The 13,077-nt window shown below is 45.0% G+C and overlaps 1 long non-coding RNA gene across 1 annotated transcript in view; it reads right to left on the reverse strand.

Moving 5' to 3' along the window:
- Positions 1-13,077, reverse strand: part of Gm26843 — a 185,722-nt gene that overhangs the window by 60,679 nt on the left and 111,966 nt on the right. The window contains exons 6-8 of the long non-coding RNA XR_003947433.1: positions 8,974-9,767; positions 6,592-6,909; positions 816-5,034 (exon numbers count right to left, since the gene is read on the reverse strand). This is a non-coding gene — a long non-coding RNA (predicted gene, 26843). The remainder of the gene's footprint in view (positions 1-815; positions 5,035-6,591; positions 6,910-8,973; positions 9,768-13,077) is intronic.

Here is a 13,077-nt window from a genome sequence, read left to right on the forward strand (position 1 = left end):
TCTTGCCCTAAATACTGCTATAACCGTAAAATGAAATCCCCCTTCCCGGAAGAAATGTGAGTCCTTACAGAGACAAGAAATCAAAACCTTGCTGTTTGGGTTAGTGTTTAAAGAAACCAGCATGCTCCTTGAGAGGTTAAAGCGAAAAGAAAGCTCCTCCTCCTTGCCTTCCCACTTAAGATGGATGGGTCCTGCTGGCAGTGATAAACATTCATGAAGCACCCTAAGGGCTTCGTCCCAGGCAGCATAGCCAGGCCATGACAGAATGGGAGGTATCGAATCCAGCTTCCCTAGAGCTTTGTCCACGCACCAGTGAGGGCTACACAATGGGAGTCCTGAGTCACCTCCCTAATCAAGCACAGCTCGCTGGCCCTCCGCCAAGCTCCCTCAACCTGAATGAGACACAGGCAAAGGCGGCAGCTAACGTTGGAGAGCATTTCTGAGCCCAGTCCAGACGAAAGGCATAGAGCCCCTGCTCAGCACAACAGGAGGCCACAGATGCAAAGCGACGCATGCGTGAAAACGAACTCAACTCGTTCAGGTCCAGTTGGTAGGGTAATTTTCGTTTAGAATAGATGAAATTAAAATAAAGGACATTTGCAAAAACTCTGTGGCCTGTGCTCACGCCACCTTTCTGTCTTAATCCACACCAATACACGCTGAGCCAGGGAAGGGAGCAGGTGAGATTTGTCTGCAGTACTCCCCAACCCTCCATCTCCCAGTCTCATTTTATATCCTGCATTAGCTCCATCAAACCTAACTTTTACCCATGATCACACATACTACTGTTTCACCCCTTCTTTGCTCCCACTTACCTCTGCTAGATCCGGTTGATAGTGATTGTCGCCAGTGCTCAGCAGTATAGTGGATGGATCACGTGATAAAGGAAGGCTCTTGCAGAGATAGGTTGTCCTTCAGGGATAACGCGTTTGAAGTTTTGTTGTTGTTTGTTTGCTTGTTGTTTGTTTTTCAATTCCGGGCCATCCTACTTGCTAGGCAGGCACTCTACCAAGTCCCCAAGATCATATGTTTGCTTGTAGCCATATGCTATGGCCCCCAAGGCTAGATAATAGGAAACCTGCTGTTCGTTATCAGCTCTCTCAGAATGCTCACTGACAGATGACAGATTTGGGCACCCAGAAGCAATTCTGTGAAAAACCCAAGCCACGTGGACAGGCCAAGTGTTATAAACTGGTCCTGTCCAGTTGACAAGTGTGGGTAATCCAGCCGCTGACATCAGCTGTCCTCAATGTATCTTGGATATCCGCCCAGTCGAGCCTTCCAATGACTCCAACCCTGGCTTCTCTGTTCTAAAACTGCATGACAGATCTCAGGTAAAACACACACACACACACACACACACACACACACACAGAGAGAGAGAGAGAGAGAGAGAGAGAGAGAGAGAGAGAGAGAGCTGAGCTTAGTGCGTCCACAGAACCAAGAGAGGCAATGGCTTGGTATTTGAAGACATTGAGTTTGGAGGTTGTTTCTAATGTAATTGGTTAGGACAGTGTTCTAAAGGACATTTAACAAAGTAAAACCATAAGAGGATTTCTGTTCCTGTGGTCCTTGATTCAGTGACAGATTCTAGGAATGTCACTGTTTTGTTTGATAATTATCCAGTCATTCATTTGCTAATTTGCACCTCTGTAGAAGGTGTTGTGCCAGAAGCCATCAGCACAGCAAGGGAGATCAAAACAAGCCCAAGAAGATGCTCTACTTTATCATAGCAAGGGACAGCTCTACAATTGATCAGAAAGTAAAGGTCTGAGAGAAAACTGCAGGTGGTAAGGTTGGCTGTGAAGGTTGGAACCTGAACCTGTCACAGGCCTTCTTATCAGGACAGTCTTCTGGGTGGCAACCAGGAGCTGGTTCCCAAGGCCCCAGGCTCATATGGTCTACATTCTTCACATCAGACAAACTGTCAGTTGCTCAAAGCTGCAAGCTCAGTACTTTGTAGAGACCAGAGACTAGGATATGCAGGAACCAGGACGAAATAAACCTCCAGGGGATCCAAAGTGCATGTTTTTATACATAAAGTGCAGATCCAATGCATTTAGATGCTGTATTGAAGGCCACACACCCATAAGCACTGATGGACCCAGAAAGGCATTAGGTGGAAGAGCTCAAGCATAGCTCAGAGCTAATGGGCGAAAACAATGAATGAATCTCTTTTCTACCTCGAGGGAGGGGCTTCAGTTGGAGCTAGACTAGGTTCTCCTGTCTCAGTTCTCAGTTCTCCCAAAACTGACCTGAGTCCCTGTCTTTGCTGGTAATCTGTAGCGTAAACTTCCTCAATAATCAGATGGAAGGGTTGAAGGGGATCTGGTTCTCATATGTAGGTCGTCAACTTCAAACGGGATTTAGATGGAGTTCTAATGGTCTAAATGTCTTTCCGGCAGTGGGTGTGGCTCAAATCGCTGTGCTGAGAACCTGGGAACGTGTTTTCAAGTTTCGGTCATGGATTTACCGTCTCTGATATCAGGCTTTCTTGGTGTATGTTGAAATGTAACACATGTTGATTTAGCCTCACGAATAAAACTCTGAAAGGGGACCACTCTTCAGACTTTCTTCTCTTTCTTCTTCAGGATGCAATGTCTCTTCACTCCGCAGCACCATAAATTCACTCCAGTGGGCCGGGAAAACAATGTTCAGCTTCTCATCAATATTTAAACAGCTCACTTAGAGCCTGTATTTTACTCCGTACAAGAAGCCATGAGGCTCGGAAAAAAAAAAAAAGAATGACTAGCTCGCCAACTATTAAGTTGAACGTGCTCAGCTTTTAATTTGAGGAGACACCAGCAGTTTATTTAGAATAATATAAAACTTCACAAGAATGAAAGGTCTCATAGCCTAGGTTTGAGATGTGCTGTCCTATTCACCACCAGTATTTCCCTAACTCAGGGGTTAAGGGCTAGAAAGGACACCATGTGCTAGCACGGGGTGTGGTCAGACCATTTAGTTCAGTTATGACACCTTCTCCATCTACTTGGGAGCTACCATTCCTCGCCTTGTTCTTTAGCTAAGATGATGTCACCAGACAGGGTGCTCCCTGTCATCCTCCTTGCTTCTGGATCCCCCATCTTCCTAAGTACTTAGAACCTTCTGGGACTCCACAGATCACAGCCCATGGACCGTATCCCTTTTGCCTTTAGTGAGTCTTTTCATGGCAAGCTCTGACCTAAAACCATACTTCTCCTTCTGCCCTTACCAAAATAACAGCATAGGTTTTCTAGGCTATGTCAGCTCCCTGAGCTGAAGACACTTGCGAGGAGTCAAATGTTCTCAGTGCATGATGTGGCCAACCCCTCCTACCCTCATCTTCCCTCTTCCTTCCTCCCCCTTTCTTTTTCTCTTCCCTCTTTCTCTCTCACTGAGCCTCCAGATAGGATTTAAAGAAGATCCTGCCAAGGTACCTATTTTTTTTTTAATCTTTTCTGACATTCAGAAAATAGTGGCAAAGTGGAATTGTAAGGTAAGTTTACTTTGGACCCCTGACACCTTGTGATGCACACCCTGACATATTCCCAAAGATAGCACCTTCCTTTGAGCTGGTGAGATTGGGGGAGGGGAGAGGCAACCATAAGGGACAGCCCAGAGCCTCAAGAATTAAGAGTCTGGATGGCACGGACACTGAAGCATGACAGTACAGGTTCAAGTCCCAGGTCTGTCTCTTACTGTCAGTGTGAAGGAGGCAGGTTCACTGACATCTCTTTCATAGGTTTCCTCATATGTAGGCAAGGAGAGTAACAGTCCTTGCCACAAGGGGATGCTGGGATATTGAATGATGTCACACTTCTCAGCACTTGCCTTAGGTCTGCTTTATTGCCATAATGGCAGTTTCTATAGCTACCGAAGCGACTATGAAACAGAGCCGATTTCACATCCACTCACCTCCTAGCAGCAGACCGTGCCTGATTTTTAGTCCTTTTCTGGGGAATTCTGATGGTTGTGAACAGCTCCTGACCTTACTCCTGAGTCAGGATGTGGAAGGAGAAAAATAAGGGACCAGTGATCGAGTCTACCACACAGGCAGGAACCAACTGCTCCAGACCCACTCTTACTTGCAACATGCTTGTGAGCTTGTGCCAGATGCATCCATGGTCCCTGATCACCCTAACAGTTATACCTCACTCATAGAAATAGGCACTGATCTCATGGCTGCCCTTTGAACATGAGGTGTTGGCATTCCAACGTCTCTGCAACTGGATCTGGAACCCCAGAGCCTACTTGTCTCATCCTTCCCAGGCCAGTGCTGCCTTGGCTCGTTCTTGCCTCTCCTTCTGTCCTGGATGGGGTACCTCTGCTTCTGCCCCAAGGTGACAGCACTGGACAGGGTGCTGCCTGTCATCCTCCTTGCTTCTGGGTCTCATCTTCCTCGGTACTTAGGACCGTCTGGGAGACCACAGACCACAGATCACAGCCCACGGACCGCATCCCTTTCGCCTTCAGTGAGCTTAGGTCTTTTCATGGGAAACTCTGACATAAAACCATACTTCTCCTTCTGCCCTTACCAAAATAACAGCACATTTTTTCTAGGTTATGTCAACTCCCTGAGCTGTCGAAGACACTTGGATGGTGTGGCCACGCCCCTCAGACTCCCTCCCTCAGTCACTCTGCTCTTAAAATCCTTGCATAGGAACGGTCAGGGGACATGGTAGATTGGCGTGCAGGAAGAGAATTTTATATGTGCTTACCTATTGTTCCCCTGGGCTGAAGCTTCAGCCCTTCAATAGCGGAGTTACAGTTCTTATCCTCATCAAGTTAAATACGGAGTCTGGATGCTGGAGTTAAGTCAGCAGCTTTGCTGACCCCACTGCAGGCTTCCTCTGCTCTCCTGTCTCAGCAATTGTTAGTAGGCCACAGGTGGTGATAGATGGGGACCCAGAGTGATAGGCAGCATTGATGCAGGAATGTCATATGCAGAGAGCATCCTTGAATGCCAGGCAGGTAAGCAATTGTCTTGCCATATCATAAGCTCTTGTCAGGCATCTCCTGGCTTACTAGTGTGTTCTTCAGTTTTTAGACTCCCTAAGGAATACATTCAATAGAACAGAACAATGCTGATTTCACTTTATTAGATATATTTCCTATATAGTTGGAACACTTTGATAAAATACACACACACACACATACACACACACACACACACACACACACACACACACACACACACACACACATATATATATCATGACCATTAATTTGAATTCTCATAAATGACACTAAAATGGGCTTTGTGTTTATATCTTATAAGTATAAATACTAGGTATAGTTGGATCTTTTGATCACCGAGCTCTAGTTTTCTTAATCTACTCTACTATCTAAATCTGTGGGTCTTACCTCAGAGCTATTCCTAGACATTTTAGGAATCTCTTGAAGGCTATCAGCTGCCCTCTGTCAAAATGCATCCATGAAATCATTTGCCTACAGTTTGTAAGTCTGCAAAGACTCCCCAGTGCCTTCTCTTCCTACCCACAGTATCTACAGAGCTAGGTGAACCACCCTTGAGTTGGTTCTTAGCCCTGTCTTAGCCTAAACACTATGCTGTCCTTTCCTTGGATTGTTATAACGTCAGGATTCCATAAAAATATCTTCCAATAAGGTGATAATTTAGAACCTGTGGTATATCAAATGTTCCCCATCAAAAGTCCACATGAGGTTTCCTTATTATACTGTTAAAAGCCCTAGCAAAGGTTTCTCCCAATTTAATGAAACACAACCCTTTATTTTGGTCCCTATCTTCAATGCCTTGGAGCCTATTTATTTTGATTCTGTTGCTAGAGAAAAGGAAGAGAGAAAATTATTAATGATTAGAAAGGTCAGGTTGATGTTCACAAAAAGATTCATGGTTTGGTTTTCCCTGGCTGAGGAGTTAATTCTTCTTTCTCTTCTAACCTAAATTTTTTGAGGTTTATACAAGCCTTTCTAATCAACTGTATGAAATATAGGTAAACATACTTCACCTTTCTCATCAAAGACTCACTCCTATTAAACTCTCTTACCTTCAGGATACACCCACCACCACCTCCTCTACCACCTCCACTCTCAAACGGGACAATATACCTTTAATAGATAAAAAAAGGTTCATTAAACTCTTCCTGGATGTTAGGACAGAAACTTTCAGGCTCTATCCTTACTCTATTGTTTAGCTATCCTTCATTTCCTGGGTGGACCATGGCCTTTCTCCATGTCTTCCTTGGACTGGTATGTGGGTTGGGGGGCACTCTCTTGCTACATTTGGGACATCTAGCTCCCACGAGGGAAAATGCCAGCCAAGGCACAGTCTAAAAAAACACTAAGAAAATGTTAGCAGGCGTCTTCGTCAGCACAGGGCAGGAGCTGCAAGGGGGTGCCGAACAAACATGGAGATGTGCTCTTTAATGACAGGCATCAGCTGCTCAAGTTTCTACCACATGCTCCGCGTGGCTGCCCACGTACAGGCAGGCATATGCACACCCTGGGCCCCACCCACCCACCGAGGCCTGTATCTTGACACCTCTATGCCAGTACCATTGGTGGAAATGCAAGTGGGCCCTGTCATTTCACTCCTGGAAAAAAAAATACTTGTGAAAATCAGAATCTTACAAAGTCCTTGCTGCTCTGTGGCTGGGTGGTTCTGGGACTGAGCGCCTCCTTTTCATTTCTGACTGAGGTGATGCATGGTCATCGGACGTCAGTGGCTCAACATATCTTACTCAGTTAAGCTGACTTCTGTCAAACGGGCTCTGTGTGATGTCGAGAGCTTGATGTGCATCCAGGCTTTTGTCAGTCAGGTCTTAATGCTACCTCTATGGATGACAATAGCCTCGTGTTCCCCTTCTCACCAATGTCAGCCCAGTTTACAATCCACTGCCAGACAAGCAGAGCATGGTGTTTGTGATCCCAGCACTCAGGAGACAAAAGCTGGAGAGTCAATGCAGATTAAGGTTAGTGTGAGCCAGACTGTGAATCCCAGGCTACCTGGAGCCACAGTGTTTATTATTGTTGTCTCAATAATAAACAAACAAACAAATAAAAAAGGAAGGAAGAGAAGGAAGAAAAGCTTCTAGGTGAATATTTGTTAAATTTTCTATAAATATACATAGTCCTGTTTAAATCATTTTATTTGTTTAAGATTTGTTTATTTTTATTTAAGTGTGTGCACGCATGCAAGTGCAGGCTCTCTTGGAGTCCAGAAAAGGGCTTCAGGTCTCCTGGAGTTGGAGATCCTAATTGAACCTGGGAGTCTCTGGAAGAGCAGCAAGAACTCTTAACTGCTGAGTCCAGTTCCCCTGAGTTTGAGGGGGATTTGGTTTGCCTTGTTTTATTTTGAGACAGGGTCTTGTTATGTAGCTTTGGCTGGCCTGGAACACTTTACATAGACCAGGCTGGCCTCAACTCGCAGCCCCTACCTCAGCTCCATCAAGTTCTGGGTTTAAAGGCATTCCCCTACCACACCTGACTCTCCTTAATTTTTTTAATACATATTTTATGAATTCTTTGAGAACCATATGTTCACAATGTATTTTGATCATATTTTGACCGCCTTCCATCCCTTTTCCTAATGCCTCCCATATCCGCTCACCCCCAATTTCCTCCTAAGCCCCCTCCCCATTTCTCATTTTATTTTTTCTGGATGAGGTATGGTGATACATGCCTTAAATTTTAGAACTTTGGAGGTAGAGGCAAAGGAATCCCTGTGAGTTTGAAGCCAGCCTGCTTAGTGAGTTTCAGGACAGCCTGAGCAACATAGAAAGACCCTGCCTCAAAAGGTTGTTTTGTTTATTTTCATATGTATGGGTGTTTTGCCTGTGCATGTCTGTGTGCTGTGTGCATACATGGTACCCAAGGATCCTCTGAGACTGCCGCATGCCCTCTGGGTCCCTTTGTCTGGATGGACGGGTCTCTGGGTGCAGATGGGCAAGGAGTTGGCGGGAATGACAGACAGATGCACACAGGAGGTTGTGTAGAATCTGACTGTATTTTGTCAAGTTGAGTCTCAAACTTTTTATACAGAAAAATAGCAAGAAAGCAGACAAGACACAATCCACCAAGTGACACAATACAAAAGGAAAGTATACATCAAAAGAAGGCGGGGACCAGGCTGCTGCCACTAAGAAGGGAGCCAGGTATAAAGCTAGTCTATTGTTAAGCCCACCACCAGGGGTTCTACTTTAGCAGACCTTCTCATGAATACTGCAATACCGCAACCCCCCTACTTCCTGGGCCCTGATAATTTCTAGTAACTTTTAGGTATCTGTGGAGAATCTCCATTTGTCAGAAGAATTCACCAACTTGCTTCTAATATGCAATGTAGCCTGTACTGAAGATTTCTATCTCAGCGGATTCCCTGGCTCTTTCATGGTAAACACTCTGCAGACCAGCCCTGAGCTGCTGTCCTTAGTAAATACTCTGAAGACCAGCCCTGAGCTGCTGGCTCCATCTTTTGTGATGCTTAATTAGTTACTGAAATAGGTAACTTCCTTACTGCATTTCTACTGGATTCCAAGCTAGTCGGCTTCTGGCACATTGGAACACTGGTGGGAGACTTAACTATATTAGAATTCAATCTTAAAAGGCACTTATAATAAAATAATACTAAAAGAGAGCATGTGGGTTCATATACACCAGACTAACGTGGGGATAGGGTATGAGTATATGGGTTAATGAGGACACCAAAGCTCCAGGAGGTGAGTTTCTGTGAAACTCTTTGCCTCTGAGTGCTCCCAGGCTTCTCAGCCTGTCAAGCAGACTTCACTGGAGTGTGCGTGGCATGAGACCACAGTTGCAGGGAGTTGTGAACCACCTTGTGGGTGCTGGAAACAGAACCTGAGTCCTCTGGAAGAGGAGCTAGTGTTCTTAAGGGTTGAGCCACCTCTCCAGCTACCCACCCCCTTTAATGTCTCTTCAATGGCTATAAAATATCTACAGGCACTTCATTTGGTCTTAAGTGGTATATGACTCATGGTATGACAACAGCCTACTTACCCTGTTGTTTTCCTAATAAATAGTCACCTTTAAATGCTGCATTAATAGTTCATATCATGCTTATTTTGAACTGTTAGATGTGTGTGAGTATTCTAGAATGATCTCCTTCTTCCTATGCACTCTCCCCATTATTCAAGTCTTCTACAAATCCCATTTCTTTGTGCAATCTTTGCCAAATTACAAGTTAAGGAAGGGCCAACCTGGGCAACTTAGCAAAATATGTATTAGTTTCTTTTCTTGTTGCTGGAAAACAAAAACCAACAAATAAAATTACAAAGGCAATATAAGGATGAGAGAGTTTACACTGACTCAGAGTTTGGGATGATGCAGTCTCCCATCATAATGATGGGGTTGGCATCAAGGCAGGAATGTTAGCTGGTTGGTCACACTGAGTCCCCAACCAAAAGACAGAGAGAGTGTCTAGATAGTAAGCTCAGAAGTTAAGAGCACTGGATGATCTCCCAAGAGGATCTAAATTCAACTCTCACCACCCATGTGGTGGCTCACAATAGTCCAGTCCCAGGGACTCTGCCACCTTCTTCTGGCCTTATCAGGTACCAGGTATGCACTTTGATCTGCAGACATACACCTATAAATAAAATAAATGAATAGTTTTAGAAGAAGCAAAGAAAGATGACTGCTGGTACTCACCTCACGTTCTGTTTAGTTCTGAATTTCATCCCAATGGAACGGTGCCACCCACGGTCAGGGTGAGGCTTCCAATTTTTGTTAACCACTCTAGAGGCCTCCTCACAGACATGCCCCAGAGCTTATCTTCAGTGTGGTTCTAGATCCTGCAAAAATGACAATCAAGATTAACTGTAAGGGCTGAGGGGAGAAGTTAGTCAGTAAAGTGCTCTGCACATAAGCACAGGAACCTGAGTTTGATCTATGGAAACAGAGAAAGGCAGATCCTTAGGGCTTGCTGATCGGCCAACCCCAATCTGTATGCTACGGCTCTCAGAGAAAGACCTTATCTCAAGGCAAGGTGGCCAGTGTTAAGGGATGATAGAGAGATTAATCTCTCTCTCTCTCTCTCTCTCTCTCTCTCTCTCTCTCTCTCTCTCTCTCTCTCTCACACACACACACACACACAAAATGATGGTTACCAAAAAGTAGAGTTAAGCAACCCAGAGATATAATTCAGTGGGTCACACTTATCTAGCACAGGCGAGACTAAATCCCCAAAGCTATCATGAGGCATTTGGGTTATGCCAGATACTAGGCAAAGCACAGTGTTGGTGGCATGTGTCACCAGCACATGGTCCACCAGCACTGACCAGTATGACTGTCTATGTTTTGCAGCTGAGGAAACAAAAGTTTAAGTAATAGAGCTTCTTGCCTGAACTGCTAAGAAGTGAACTAAGACATCCCGAGTCCCGTGCTCTCCCCTTTAAATAGCTTCCTGTGCTGCTACTGAGGCTCTGAGGGAAAGGCTCTCTGCAGTGCTTGCTTCACCGTGTCCCCAGTTCATATTAAACCAGCATCCACGTATCCTATCTGTCTCCTTCACTCTCTCCTGGTGTTGAACACATTACCGGCTTTGACCAATACATTACTTTCTATCTGTATCAATAGCCAGGATATGTGAATCTTCAGTGAGATATAACTATAAGGAGTGGTAATGCCAGAGGAGATATTGTGGATAAAAAAAAAGAACCTGCCATACTCACAGATGTCTGTGAACATTGAAAGAAACTGTCCGAAAGCCATTCTAATATCTTTCCATCCTTGGAAAAAAGCCTGCTTGCTTGGTATAGGTACTCCAAACACTCTCATCTCTTTATCCAGGCAGCGTCCAGACCCTAGCTATGTTAGGTACTTTTCTTGTCACTGTGACCAAACCCCTGACAAAAAGCAAAGGGGGGGGGGTGTGATCTGTTGCTTTACTAATAGTGTGAAGGGATTCAGCCACTATGGAGGGGACAGGCATAGTCAGGAGGTTCCAGAGCAGCAGTTGGTGGAATAGAATCAGAGGTCAAATAAGAAGTAGGGTTAGTAGGGTTGGGCTATAACAACCGTAGGCTCACATCCCAGGGTCCCTTTACTTCCTCCAGCAAGCAACCTCCTAAAGAGTTCCATAACCTTGCAGTGACACCAGCCAGGGACCAGGTATCCAAACCTAAGCACATGCTGGGACATCTCACCAAACTGCAACCTCAGCTGAGAGGACCACATTTTCCAGCCGGTTTTTCCTCTAAGAAAGGCTGTGATGGTTGCTGGTAGGTGCACTGAGAAAGCGAGAGCTGTGATGTGGTTGACCTCAGAAAGAAAGTGTGTGGCCTGAGGGAAGCTAGCCAAGCCTCCAGGCTGGGGTAGAGCTGTCTATAACCTGAAAGGAGGGGAGGGATGCTGCAAAAGGAGAGAGGGATTAGGAGGAGGCATCAATGGGACTCTTTCCTGGGGCCACACCAGTTAAGGCTCCAGCACCTGCAGGCTGGGTGATTTGAGATTAGTGTAATAAAAAGTAGTGGGGGGGGTAGGAAAGTCCTAGGATTAGTCATAGAAGCATTACCACCACAGGACTATTGGGGAACCTGGAAACAGATGCTTGACGACAATTGATAAGACCTTGAAAGGACCTGGTCAGCTCATGGCAACCTCTCCCAATCTCCTCTCCCGTTCCTGTCCATCTCTCCGTCCCTTTCCGCCTTCCCATCCCATCCTCTGGCTCTCTTTGGCTCTCTCTCTTTCTTTCTCTCTCTCTTTCTCCTATTCTTAGATTCCTTCTGAGCCAAGTCTAACCAAAAGCAGAAGGCAGGTAAGTACAGTGATCCTGTCTATAAAGACCAGAGACAAGGTATGGAGTAGGGCAGAATAGGGTAGAGGAAGGACCTAGAGGGACAAGAGGAAGACAGCCAGGTTGAAGTAATGGTCTTGCTGCCTGTTAGCAAGGTGTAGACATGAGAGCATTTCACAGGCTGAATGCTTTTTCTTCATGCTTGGCAAATGCAAACACAGAAATCCTAACCCCAAAGTAACTGCTTTAGGGAGGCACATGAGGTTAAATGAGGTCATAAGGGTGGGGTTTAACCCATATACATGGTGTTGCTGTATGAAGAGGAAGAAAAGACGGGGGAGACAGCTCACTGGGTAAAGTTGCTTATAAGCATGAGGACCTGAATTCAGATTCCCAGAGCCCACACAGGAAGGCTGGATGAGTTTGTGCCATCTGTAATTCAAAAATAAGAATGGATGAATACACTTCTTTCAAAATGAAGATGGGGAGGAAGAAGAAAAGGAGAATAGGAAGAAATATCTGAGAAACTTGTGCATACAGGGTCTTGTGTAGGCACAGAGAGAGAGAAGGTAGCCAGCCGTAGATAAACTATAATGCAGAGGTGAATTCAGCCAGATTTCCATAGCTTACTAACTAGTCAGTCTAGCCAATTAAAGAACACCAGGTTCAGAGAGATACCCTGACTCAAAGGTAAGTTGGCGAGTGAGCAAGGAAACACCCTGTGTCCACCTCTAGCCTCCATGTGCATGTATCAGAAACTAACAATTCAGAGCCCATTGTCGGCTATTACTATTGCCATTGTCTTTAGTTATACTTGAGTCATAGGACATGAAGGAATCAAGATGATACTGAGATAGAAGCTTCATCCCTGCTGCTAGCTTTCATAGTGCTGCAAGGTCTATGCATGCAACCAGAGGAGAAAAGTAATCATTGGTCATGCCCAGGCATATCTGCAAGCCACAATAAAGAATAGATTAACAAGACCAGCTCACTAGTTCAATAGTGGCACAAATATAATGGGAGTAACCAACCACCATTTCTGAATGGATTTAAGTCCTAGTCCAGAGATGAACTCATACCTGGAACTATTATTGAGATAAGAACTTATGGGGACACAGGTCATAAACACCAGGGCAACCTACTACTATTATTTTGGTTAATGAACACAGTATTTAATCAACTCCTAATGACTTACCATGATACCCATCAATCCATGCATCCCTCAACCCCTTGAGAAACTTCGATTTACAGTAGATAGTGATTAACTCAGAGACATACAACTGGCCAAGATGCAGAGAATAAGTCTGTGGAATTCTCAGTCCCAAATAAATCCTGCATCCCTTTCTCCAACAGCTGAGGGATTG

This window comes from Mus musculus, chromosome 8, assembly GCF_000001635.26.
Source record: "Mus musculus strain C57BL/6J chromosome 8, GRCm38.p6 C57BL/6J".
Taxonomy (NCBI): domain Eukaryota; kingdom Metazoa; phylum Chordata; class Mammalia; order Rodentia; family Muridae; genus Mus; species Mus musculus.